Here is a 14,463-nt window from a genome sequence, read left to right as displayed (position 1 = left end):
AAAAACAAATACAAAAAATAATTAAAATAGTTGAACAATTTGAAAAAAGATAAAAATACACTCACAGCAACACATTAGGGGTCCCTAATAGTTACACAAGAGATCTGTGGGGTCTACAAAATCCCCAGAATCTCTGGTTTTGTTGAACTGCTACATGATAAATAGGAATGCAGAAAGATTTGAAAAATCCTTATTTTTTTTTAAAAAAACACACCCCTCCCAGTAGAAATAAAAAAAAAAAACATTGCCCACCAACCTATACAGAAGACATTAAATGAGTTACTTTCTCTTTAAGAAATTTAAGACATTGCTTTACTGTTTCTGCCTAAAAAATTTAAATATTCAGAATAATTTCAATCTGTAATCCGAGAGGCCCTCTAAAGGATAAATGGCTAAAACAGTACATATATTCATACAGTATTGAGTCACAGAGTTTTGTACCATAACATTATATTAGCTGTATTCCAGATGGCAATACCATGAAAAAAATAATCCATTTAGACACTGTGTGTGAATATGACATGCGCTAATTGACATATAAAATATAGAGAAAGTAATTTAATACTAAATTTTTCTGTTTGCTTGGAAACAGTAATGTATTGTTCCTGGAAGTCTAAGCCGGTTTATGCTTTAGGAAATTAAGCCAATTAAAGGGCTTATTCCGTTTTTTCCTCCACAGAGAGTACATCTGTTGTCTTGCTTATATGTGTCATGGCTTTGTAAAAAACTTAATATATGCGTTACACTAGTGTGTTTATTCAGCATTCAAGATAACTATCGGACAATTTAATAATTGCATGCTCACAACAAATATACTGTAAATATTGCCCTAAAATGTAATTATACCGTACAACATTTTGCTACAAGTCAGGGGTATTCTACAGTACGTTATGATGGCATAATACCGGTATAACAATACGGCATTTACATACGGAGAGAGATACATTCAGGGTCTCCAACACTTAAACATTGAGGGCTTTTCTCATTTCATAAGCGCAGTCTATGGAAACTGGCCTTATTAAATGGATGATGGAATACAATAAACGCTACAAGATTTGGGGAAAGTTGGAGGTTATGAATCAGAATTTGGATACATCGAAAGGTCTCACTCTGTACCGATATGTTTTAATGCGTGTTAATGCTGTTGTAATTTTCTTTGTTGAATATTTTCACGGTACCCTTTTTAATAGAACTACAAAATCTGCTGATGCTATATAATTAATCGTAATGTCATTTTTATTTTGTTTGACTTTTTGCTTCTGTACTATATCTATTTTTTAGATTCTAAAAAAAGTTTTTGTTTTTTTTAAAGTCTGAAAAATATTTAGTAAGCAAATTTCCTCCCAATTGAGTTTAGTGCCCACAGAATTTTTTTTTCTTCAGGTTTTGCCCATCCCTGCTATTCTCAACAGTACTTTCTAATCATACATAAAAAAGGTTGCAAATAAAAATACATAAAGAATCCACGGAAGTCATTTTGATGTTTTAGAATATGGTTTCTATTATGGCAGGAATTATGAGAGGTCATGCAAATATCTAAGAGCCTTCATTTAAATCGCATAATGAGAATAAATGTTCTCTAAGCATCAGATTTGATGTGTGAACACACACGTAGATATTTAAAGTGGTACTAGTGTGTTTAAAGAAAAAAATAAACTTTTGATTACATGATTACATTACATTTTATTTATAGATCACCACCAGATTTCACAGCAATAACACAAACACATGTTAAGACATATTGGCCCAGAAGGAGAAGAGGACCCTGCTGTGAAGGTCATGTGCAGAAGTCAGTAGTATGGAGATCTCAAAGAAGGGGAGAACAGATGGTTTCTTTTAGGATGCAGGTTAAGGGTTTGGAGTGGATAGGTTGTATGCTTCTCTTAACAGGTGGGTTTATAGTGAATGTGTAGGGGATTCCAGAGAATAGGTACAGCATGGGTAAACTCCGAAAGAGATGAGTAAGGAGTCATCTCTGTATCCTCAACTATGTTAACCCCGGTCTCTCCACGCAGGTATGTGCAGTCGTAACAAAACAACAGAAAAAGTTATTTTTAATCTAATTTAGGTTTATTTTAGAAACATCAGGGAGACAGCATTTATTGGGCGTTGCTTTGCAGGATTCTGTTGATGTACTTGATGTATCCCTCAGGGAATGTCATCTTTCTCTTGCGGATTGTAGCCACCTTCTTCTTTTTGTATGCCGCAGTACCGCCCTGCAGGGTTCTGTTCATTGATTGTTTCTGCTTCTTGCAAAATGTCACACTCCTCTTCCACTTACGCTTCATCTTCATGATGATAGCACCTGGAAGGAAACTCCAGCTTTTAGATGTATTGTGATGTCATAATCTAAGGCAATTTTTCCGTTTTTTTACACTTAAGGATGTGAGGGATTTTTGCACTTTACCTATCTTATTTTCAAGCAAAGTCTTCCCCTGCTTCATTTAGTTTAACCACACAAATCATATTTCTTTTTCAGGACAAGTAGGACATCTTTTGAAGCCATACATAGATATAGATAAAACATCATTAGTTTTTTTTTTTAACCAAAAATGGAAAAAATGAAGTAAACAACATTTTTCGCTTACCAAACTGATGCTATATTGATATATAGTGTAGGTATTTGTCTATATACCATGATATGCTATGATTTTTGTTATCATTATGGGTTAAAATATGATCATGTACATCCACTTTCTAAATTATTTATGTTCTTACCTAAAATCTGTATATGCGCACGATGAAATTTCTCTCTAATCCTCCCACCCCAATCCACTTTGGTGAAAAGAAGAATGGGGGAATTAACCCTTTAGGGTTAAAAATGTACAAATGTACAAAAACTGCAGTTCATTCAATAACAGTGATCAGACAGCAAAAAAAAGTGATAAGGAATCAAATGCTTAGAATTGGCTGCAGTATGCCTGTATGTCTCTTTGCCTTACAATCAGAGTGCTGCTAAGAACACCGACTAGGGCAAAGTGATGCACAGAACAGCGACTAGGGCATTGTGATGCACAGAACACTGACACTGGGCATCGTTTACTGATGTTACCCTTGGCAACATGCATCTGATTGGCTGCTCTGTATATGAAAATATGTATACCAAATGTGAATTATTATGATTAACATTGCTTAATGCCTAGATAAATTAGCTGATTTTCACATTTCACCTTCCTGGCAACCAAAGGATGCTTGGGTGGACCTCATGCCCACATCTGGAGGGCCAAAGATGGAACCCACCTTGCACGCACCCATGCTATTATTGGGGTTTTTATAGAATATAGGACTTCTGGTTGATCATTTCTGAATGAACCATGTAACCATTGTTCTTCTTAAGTTATCTCTTGATGGTATTATGATGAGGGTATTTCACAGGTGCTTTCTTTTTACTTAATCTGTTTATGTTTAGTCCAGCATTGATTATGAGTGTTATTATTATTATTATGTTTTACACAAATCCCTTATGTAGGATTTCTTTCACTGGCTCATTACAAATTACAATTATTTTTGTAGCATGCATCTTGCCTTATTTGGAGCATTTTTTAATCACGTTCTTCTTAAAATCACATCCAGTCCCAGCACCCAGAAATTATCTGCTACTGAGGGTCCTCCAGCTCCTTCTATTTGGTGGTCCTGTAGTATTGGAATCATGAGCATGGCAGAGCTGTCTTCAAGCTTTTTTTCTGTTAGAAAAAAACAAAGGGAGACTTTTTGTCTCCTCAAGCGCCTCGCTTCCAACTGTAATAGTTGTACCCCCTTTATGGCAGCCCTGTGTTAGAGAGCATGAATGCGTAAATGTATTAATCATGATAAAATAATGGATGTGGGTGTTGTTTTGGTGGTGGGGCAATTTTCCCCTTTGGACTCAAGGCAGCACCATGTTTTGGACCAGCCCTGAATGTCAGAAATAGAATGTATTTGTATTGATCACCCGTTTCTCATCTACCTACCTTTATTCAGACCTAAATATAGTGATGCTAATTTATCTTAGGTAGGGAAAAAAAGAAATTGTCTCACCACGTCATTTGAAGTTTTCTTCTGTGAGAAAATTTCCAAAAAGTACAACCTTATGATGACTAAGAATGACATTTAGTATAAATATCTTGTGAAAAAAGGTCAATTCCTGTGTCTAAACGCAAGGTTCAAAATAAAGCCGGCCCAAGGCTTCCTGTCTATACCACCTACAGACCTCATATGAGATTAGTCTGTCTATGTTTGTCTATCACCTCTCGTACTAAGGACGGGCAGAGTGGAAACTGAGAATCAGCTCTTGAAGGATGTGGCTGACTGTGACTGACACATTCAGGTGAAGTTCAGATTGTGGTTTATAGCTATTCTTCAACTTCTGCGCAAAACTCAATGCTGTGTATATATATATATATATATATATATATATATATAAAACATTTTTAATCTCCTTTTATTCCAATAAACTTTCTTAATATGATGACCTAGAGGTTGCTATTGTTTTCAGTCATGTGTTAGTTTGTAGGCTGTCCTAGCACAGTCACCACACTGAGGTTATTCTTTCTAGAAATGCAATGCAGTCCCTTTCTACATATTCTTTCATTAGACTGTCTGGCTGGTTGACTAACAGTATGTCAAGGAGTCGGAGTATTTGTCTAGTAGACTGGGCCGAGCACCATAAGGAATGTCATACAGTAGTCACCACTTGTACCACATATTATTATTATTTATTGTTTTATATAGCGCCATCAAATTCTGTAGCGCTGTACATTGGGTAGACAGGACATAACAAGTAGTATGTAACATAACAAATTGACTTACAGGTGAGGCCTGCTCAAATGAGCTTACAATCTACACTCCCCCGCACCATACACTAACACACGCTCACAATAACACCATACACTTACACTTATGTTGTATACACACATACATACAAACATTATCACCCTCTCCCATCCATGCAGTTCATACAGCTTTCTCTTCCGCTCCTTCCTCCCCCTTCTCCCTTAGCTGGCATGCAGCCCTGTCTTCACTGCTGAGCTGTCGCTCTGCTGCTGCCCGAACCGCAGGGTCATGTAATGGTCATTTCAGTGACTGGGTGCCATGCACCAGCAGCACCTACCTTAGCATGCCCTTGGTAAATGACTTAATTAAGTTAATACAACAAATCAGTTTGCACGTAGTGGTCAGCAAAATGTAAAAAATTGACGTGTCCGGGAAAAAATGGCTGATATGCCCAGTTGATGGCATGGACTGTCGGTATCACATCCAAATACCAAGTCTTTTAAGATAAATTATATTTTTATTACATATCTAAATATTTCAACCACGGTACAGACAGTATTACTTACAACTGTCACTTTACAGATAATGTACTCTGTAAGCACTAAACATTTAGGTCACAGACAGGACTTCCATGTATTCTAGTGAAGAAATAGAATATGCTTCATTAAATAAAGTATTACAGAGGGAATTGTGTCCAGATTTTTATAAGATTAGTAAAGCAAATCATGTCTTTCTTCATTGTCACACTCTTCACTCCCCAATGGCCTTCCTCAGTGACTAAACTCAGTGCTGGGTTACTGAACATGGTTGTTTTTTATCTGTTTTAATATGATCCATATTATCTTCTATAGAGTGCTACTGTTACACACTGTAGTATGTACAACAGGGTGCTGCACCCCAAATACACTGTAGGTATGGATACGTGCATCAGTGCAATCAACACTTCATAAGAACATTAACTCTAACAAGCTGCATTGGACCCCTGGCAAGGTGGACATCCTGTCACTGTGGCTCCATTGGTGAATTATGTTAAAAAGTGCCAGCATAGAGGCAGTGCCAGGCTAAAATATTCTAGTGCCTTAGGCATATGGTTCCCCCCCAGCAAAAGCACACACACAAAATCAGCACCACTCCTTCTTGCACATGGCACGAACTGCCAACACATGACATTACCCTGCCAAATGCCTGCCTCCAGTCGACAGTATTGCAGCTAAAGCACTGGAGGCAAGATCTCTGGAGTCACCAGTCAAACGCCAAGTCTACCTAATGGGTTATGTGACACTGCAAGTTGGACCTTGTTTGGTCCCATTTGGAGTCTTTAAATTGATTAAGAAAAAATCAAGTTAGCAGGGATAAAAAGAAAGACAGATATAAAACAGGCAATTATGATCCAAAATGGTAAGTCAACATAGCATCCAAAGGAATGCCTCTACTGATTGCTCTGCTTTTGCCACTTTGAAATAGAATTCTATTATTATTCATAACCCTATAAATAAAATTTAACTTCTGTAAGGAGCAGCTAAATTACATATACTACATATTACAATTGCTTGGTCACTGTCAGTATAATACTAAGCATTGTTTGTTTTTCACTTTTATTTATGTACAATATTTGGGTCACTAGGACATGAAGTCTCGAGTAAATTACCCAAAGGAACACATTACAGTGTCACTAAACATTTTTGTCAGACTGTACCTCCTAATAATGTAGAGTGAGAACATGAAATAAAGTGAATTGTCATGTGGAAGATCTTCGCCAGAAGCCTCCAAATGTTTGATTGTTATTGACTGGAGAATAGTGAAAAGCTGTTGAGATGTTACATCAGTCAGTTTCATGCGCGTAGACTATCACTTTTAAGGATGCCTCGGGAATGGAACGCATCTGCTACGGATGGAAATCAAAAGCCATACAATGCTTTTAACATACAAGGGACCAGTGCAGTATTACAGTAGAAAACATGCCTTGGGCATATGACTAAAGTCTAATCACTGTCCCACTTCTCATGTCTACACAAAAAAGAAGCAAACATGATTTGGCATCTTCCTGATGGAATCTGAAGAACATTGACATACTGCATCGTTTCATTTAGCGTAAGTAAGACACCATGTTATAAATTAACTTATTTTTGAGCTTTTTATGTATGGGTTGCATATATAATGTATGCTCAGGTTTATGGCATGTCTGATTTAGCATGTGAGTATTGCTTAGGAGGGTGGTGGTACCTCTGGAAATGTCTTTAGCTCAAATAAAATGTATCCTAATGTATTATAATTATTTTTATAACTATACCACTGTACTTATATGAACATAATGGATCTATACATATACACATATACAGTAGGAGGAGGAGGAGAAGGTCAGGGCTGTAGGCAGGAGTGGGTAGACTGGAGACATGGTCACCCACCTTACCTGACAAGTCACCTCACGGCGCTCAGCTGTGACATGTCCATTATGTCCATAATAACAGGTTTTTAGCGTACGGTGCCTTATTTACATATGTGCCTCCAACAGTGGCATATTCTCACCAAGGCTAACTAGACCTAGGGTGGTAATTCCAGGGGTGGTAATTAATTTGCCCCTTGCCTGCCTAGTTCAACACTCCTGCAGAGAAGCAACATCAAAGTTAGATTTGTAGTATCCTACATAATTTTGTTTCATCAGCACTGAGACATGGCTTTCTATACAATATGGGAGATCAATCATAAACAAACAAAAAAAGAGGACCGAAGACCTAGGACAGACCCCTGAGGGACTCCACTTAATACCTTGGTCCACTTTGAGAATTTTCCATTTATAACCACTCTTTGCATTCTATCTTTTAGCCAGGTTCCAATACAAGTACATACATTTGCCCCTAAGCCTATTTCTGACAATTTCTACAGTAATCTATTGTGTGGAACCATATTAAATGCCTATATATATATATAGATGAATATATTTACTATATTTGGAAGGGGTTTTTTTGTTTCAAAACACAATACCATGCAATATTTTCAATGATGGAAGTCCCTGTCATCCTCTGGACTTTAGTAAAGTATGACATACTAAGGTCAATTAACTGTTGTACATTATATAACTTATTTTCCATAGCCTATGGCAAACACAACCATTACAGAAAGCATATACAGTTTCCTATTCAATATTCATATATATTTATTGTTTCATTGAGTATTGTCTTCTATTATGATCTATTACAGCTCCACAAATTCTGTTAGTGCCCTATAAATAAAATACTATAATAATAATAATAATAATCATTACTTCACTTACTATACCCCAGATTTATTATACTGTAAACAAAAGCTCTGATGATTGTTGTACAAATAAAAACTCAAACTCATACATATTATAATGTCCTTGGGCATTTACAGTGTGATATTTCATAGCGACTTGCCCATGCAGTAACATCTGGCATGACTATTATTGAAATACATTAGGACATTATTACGACATTTTTGTAAAAGCCATTCAAGACAATGTGTTTTTTCTTTGCATAGTCTCTGACCCTGCCGGTTTAGATGTGCGAGAGATGATCCAGAAGACGAATTGATCATCAGTGCGTTTCATATTCCAGAGATTTCCTGGCTTTCTAATGCCTGCTTTGCATCTTGCCTTGGTATGTAAACCCGAGATGGACCCACTCTTTTGATTCAGTTGATTGGATTGATTACTGAATTAGCAAACAAGGTAATTTCTCATATGTAATACTGTATACTGATTTTTTTATTATGAGAACCATTGCCTTATTCCTTTGAATTATGCCCACTAAGCCACTGATAACTAACCTTATGGTTGCGAGAACACTAAACTTAACAACATCTAGTCAGCGTATTCCTAATCCTTGGTGACAAAACCAAGGATTGGTTTGAGCTGAATAGACTGAAATTTGCTCAATTTAATTCATTTTACATATAATAATACTATATTTTTATTTTAATGAGTAAAAACGATATTTTGTGAATGGGTTTTATTTTTGCGATATCTGCTTAAATTGAATTGATTTATGTAAATATTTAGGAGCTAGTCACAGAAAAGCAGAAACAAGAAAGAGGTATATAAAGCAAGGGCAGTCACACAAATCTCCTCCCCAGTCAATGGTAAGTTTGTGGCAGGGTGTTCAGCTGTGGATATCTGGCATTGTTTGCTGGCACTCTCCCATGACTCATTGGCCTCGCCACTATAAATGGCATTTCACCATTCAGGGATTTCTTGTGGTTCACCCCAAGTGTAAAGTTGAGTTCACATGTGAACCTCCTTGCTCTCTTGTGCCTAAAGGTATACCAACCGTACCCCACTGACAAGGCCATCAAAGGCTGAAACAAATGTCTGGGATTGTTGGTTCACTTGTGCAGAGGAAATTTGCCTCTCACTTTGGTTTTAGACTGCCTTTTTGGGTGAGATCAGACTGATTTGTGGCACAAGAGAGCTAAAATTTGCAATGCTCCCATGCACGGTAAGGCAGGCAAAAAAGCAGCTGTCTGTTATTGGTGAGTATCTCATATTCTTTTTGTATTGGTTCTAATGCCCACAGTAGGAACAAAACATATTGGGGCACCTGACCATGACACCAACAAGGACTTTTATGACATTGGATTCTAAATACATAGATATTAATAAGTAGTTGCCCCTCCCCCTTTGCACCTACAACAGCTTTCACTCTTCCACAAGATTCTGGACTTTTTCTGTGACGATTTTTGCATTTGGAACATATCATTGTCCAAAATGTCTTGGTATGTCCCCTTTAGCATACCAAGACATTTTAGACAATGCTATGCTTCCAACTTTGTGGGAATAGTTTGGGGAAGGTCGTTTTCTATTCCAGCATGACTGTGCCCCAGTGCACAAAGCAAGGTCCATAAAGACATGGTTAAATTAGTTTGATGTGAAAAAACTTGACCGGCCCACAAAGCCCTGACCTCAACCCCATCTAACACCTTTGGAATGAACTGGAATGGAGATTGCAAGCCAGGCCTTCTCACCCAAAATCAGTGCCTAACCTCACAAATGATCTACTGAATTAATGGGCAAAAATTCTCACAGAAACTCCAAAAAATATTGTGGAAAGCCTTCTCAGAAGAGAGGAGGCTGTTATAGCTGCCTTAGAGGGGCCAACTTTATATTAATGTCTAATTGTCTATGCATTTAGAATGCAATGTTATAAGTCCCTGTTGGTGTAATGGTCAGGTGTCCCAATACCTTTGTCCATATAGTGTATATGTATACTGGTGGATTTGGGAACGTAATTTGAAAATAATTGTGAAATTGTACCTCAGAGAACCAGTAAAAAGATGCTTTGAGGGCTTTTATTCTTGAGTCTCAGCTGAGTGGCCTGACCCACCGTTTGTTAGTTAATCTTCTAATGCGTCCTTTAGTTAATCATCTAAATATTTTTCAGGGAGTTTTATTACGCTTTTAAAATGTGGCTTGGGCAATCAATTGCTCTCAGAATATGGGAAAAGTGGAGATTTTGTAAAGCATGCAAATAGATTTCAAGCTCCACATATTACTATATTACATTCTTTTGTGCTGGTACAACATTAAACCAACAATGTGCCCGTTGGATTAAACAATGAAGTTTGTATGGAAAATAATTTTTATTAAAATCAGTGTAGATGTAATGGCAATCAGGGCTGAAAACTTGCAAGTTGAGATATTAAAGATTAAGGAGAAGATTAACTCTTAGGCATTGCAATTACAAACATCTGTTGCTAGGAGATATTCCAGAATATATGGGACAATTGGAAGCGATTAGTGACTCCTTGGGGGGAAAGGCTCTAAAACCTAATTATGTACACATAGGATTTTATGTTTTAAAGAAATAATGAAAGAATATGCGAAGAAGAAATAATAATCAAGAACCCAAATAGCAGGACATAATCAACCATGCTCAGTAAGGAAGGGTATAGTGCTGGAGATTGTCATCTGAAAACAAGCGAGCCAAAATGATTTGCAATGCGCCTGTTGTGAGATATTGTTTCGGTCAGGATCTATGGCTTTGCTCTTTCTTGGTCAAGCTAACCTATGTAAAGACACCTTGATTTTTCTTTTATTTACTCATTAAGATCTAATTGTATCTGTTAATGTTAAGAATATAAATATTCTAGAATGGTCCATAAATGTTTTTTTTCTCCTATGCTGTATAATGAAACACAGAGCTGGAGTTTGGATGCAGAAGAGAAATATTTTGGCCTCGTTCTCACAATTTTACACAGCCTTTTTCTCACAGGCTACTTTTTGGCTGTGAAATAATTGCAAGCTGTTAAAAGACAAAAGGTTCCGAAATGTGAGCATCCAAATTTTAATTTGTACCCAATTTTGTAGCCAAAGTCTTTGATCTGAAAACACTATAGCAGGTCAAAGAGTCATTAATATCTTTAACCAATGACCCAGCTGATATACATCCAATGTATGAACTGATGTATATTTTTACACAAATTATGCTTTGAGATGAGACACAATGTATTTAACTACACTCCAAATATATGAAATAATCAAAACGATCGCTTCAAAATCCACTACCTAACATTCACTCCTTGCATTAATTGATACCAGTTGGGAAGTCTTTGGGTTTGACCTGGAGTCTCCGCATGAAGCCCTGCTTAGCAAATGTAGAGTAAAAAATGTTTATCTTCCTTCACAACAAACTATTGTTAAGTTTTGATCTGGGTTGAGCTGAAGGAAGTAAACTACATTGAGTGGAGAATTGGGACTGGACATTATACTTTATACAGTATAGTTGAATATTACAGTAATACAGATATTACAGTGTATGTTACGATCATGTGTTGAGCTTCCGTTGGAATTATGGATGGGCGTAGAATTTTGGGTTTAACACTTCTGGGGTTCTTTTATTGACAGTTTGTTGTTTAATAATATACTAGGTTAATTGTTTAAATTGTGTGTAATGTAAGGTGCCTTGATTTAATGCCCTTAAAATGTAGGAGATCAGACATTTGTTTTCAACCTGGTCTATAGTCAGATGTGAAGCAAATTGTACGAGCTGGACAAAAGTGCAACTCACCAATTCACTAAGGCCAGCCCACATTAACACTTGGATCTTAAATCTCTCACAATTTGCATATATTCCAGGATAGGAAAGTGGAGTTACTGCAACTCCATGATAGTTCACTCCTTAATGTGGTATTAGATGTGCAAATGGGAGGGGGTTAAATATTCTTGAAAGGTCCCATGCTTCTCCTTTTCATCCCTGCTGAATGATCGGAGGCATTCCTGTGCGGTTACAAATTCACCAGTTGAAGGGCACTGGATGTGACAAAAGAATTGAGTTAGATCATCCTGACAGATAAAGCTTCGTTGTGCTGTGTCCAAATGTTTTCCATAATATAGAAAAGTAGGGTATATAATTTTGTTAGGTACAATTGCTCATAATCAGCACAAATATCTTGAGTATTTTCCATATTTTAAAGTGAATTAATTCATAGCAGACAAAGAAAGAGGAGTGGTTCAAAACAAAAAAGAAAGTTTTAATGCTGCCAAATCAAACAGAAACTTTGCTCTCCTCATCATACAAAGGGTGTACTGTCTTAAAGCGTTTTGTGTTATTTCAGTTGCCCTTACTCAAACTTGAGGTAAAGATCATCTGTTATATTACAGACAAAATAAGTAGAGTCTCGCGTGGAGCTTACCTCCATTTGTAACAAAAAGATTTTTGAACTGGCTACTTGGAAAACTTTAAACTATACTGCAGCAATTCAGTCAACATGCCAATATATCATCTGATGAATTGGTGAATTCTGTGGTACTACTCCTATTCTTATTTACTGATAACATGTTGATCAATATCTTGTCTGTTTTTGTTTACATTAAACTATTGATCAATTTATTTATATGGTTTAAACAGGTTTCATATAAAGTATATGTGCCAAGCAATCTAAACTCTAATCTCCTTTTGCTTGCCTGCATACCTTTAAGTCTGGAGAAATAATCACTCCCAAGTCCCTTTCTTCTGTGGTCACTGAAAGAGTAGTGTCCCCAATGCTATATTCTGCTTTGGGAATTTTATAGAACAATCATAGTGGTGGGGTGGGCTAGACAATGTACATTGTAAACACACAAGGAATGTTCTGTACTTATCTTCCACATACACCGAATAATGTGTAGATCCCCCTTTTGCCACCAAAACAGCCCAGACGCGTCGAGGCATGGACTCTAGACCTCTGAAGGTGTTCTGTGATATCTGGCACCGAGATGTTAGCAGCAGATCCTTTAAGTCCTGTAAATTGCAAGTTGACGTCAGCAAATTTACAAATGGGTCAGCTTGGGGAAACCATTGGTCTCCCCGCTCTGGCAGATGAGCTCCCTGCCGGCGACCAATAGAGTTGCTCAGACAGACCTGAGTGTATGAGTGACCAATTGGTTGATGCCAGAGGAGGTCCCTGCAGGTGACCAATAGAGTGGCTCGCACGGACCTTTAACTCCTTGCACGATCCTACGGATTCCCGCTCCCGTTAACCCCTGCAATGCTGTGTAGACTAGGTAGGCTAGAAGGGACCAGGGAGATTAGTTAGGAGATACTAACGAAGACGAATACTAAGATTCTTTGTGTTGTGTGTCTTCGTGTACGTTTTGCCGCCGCCGCCATGTTCGTTTCTTCGGTATTCGTGCTGAACAAGGAAAACGCACCCTTCGTGATCGTTTTCATGTTCTCCCGAATACGAATGCACAAGTCTAGTAAAATTTTATGCAATGGCTACTTTTTTCCCCCTCTTCTTTTTTTGAGTCCAGTAGAATAAATTAACAATGCCTGTTATGAGTTTATGAGCTTTCCCCATGTATAGTTCTCAGGAGTTCTCAGTTTTATGGCCAGCCTAAGGAATTTACAGCTGAATAAAATGACAGCTTTAAGCCCCAGAGACTTTAATACATTATAATTATGATACACTGAAAGAACAAAAAAAACTGGAGAACTGCAATGAAAAGTTGAGAGGGAATCTGAACAGACTTTTAGAAGACGGCTCTAAAATTGTATTTAGGAAGGGTGTGTCACACACTATTGTGGTGTCTGGAACTTCCATTTCTTCTCGTTATATATGTGTCACCGATTTGCCAAAATCTGTCTTGCCTGTCAAAATGTTATTAATCTATCTATAATAATGACACAGAAGCATTCTAGATTATAATGGTTTTTGGAAAAACTGTGACAATTTTTTGGTGTATGTAACAAACAAATATAAACATATGAACTTATCACCAAATTGGTAGCCAGAACTGGCTAACTGAATTTATTCCCTAAAAGTATGATATGCGTTCCTTGAGAGTACTGACATAGGAGTAATACTGATCTTGCTGGGTGACTACTGCCATTACCTTTGCTTCACGGTAGCCACAATACTATCCTCCATGGTCTGGATCCATGGAGAGTCCTACCCTTAAATATTTCGCTAGTGCCTCCCAAGTTACTTGTACCTCGGAGAGCAAATGACTGCTTTGATGTCAGACCTCAAGGACCCGCACCATGGCCACTTAGATTAACCTGAAAGAGAGAAAAAAGAGGGCAATAATTCATTGTGGCAAATTATGTAAAGAGTGCCGGCACCTTCCTAGTGCTTCCTTTTATAGCCTAGCGTGACCTCACTTTCAAGCTCCTCTCTCTTATGTGCCACTCAAGATCTTAACCCAAAATTTAGAACCCCAACCTGTATTCTGTATGTTAATGTCATTTCTATAATCAGTAAACCAATATTTTTATC

The sequence above is a fragment of the Spea bombifrons genome, chromosome 5 (genome assembly GCF_027358695.1).
Source record: "Spea bombifrons isolate aSpeBom1 chromosome 5, aSpeBom1.2.pri, whole genome shotgun sequence".
Taxonomy (NCBI): domain Eukaryota; kingdom Metazoa; phylum Chordata; class Amphibia; order Anura; family Pelobatidae; genus Spea; species Spea bombifrons.
Note: the sequence above shows the minus strand (reverse complement) of the source record.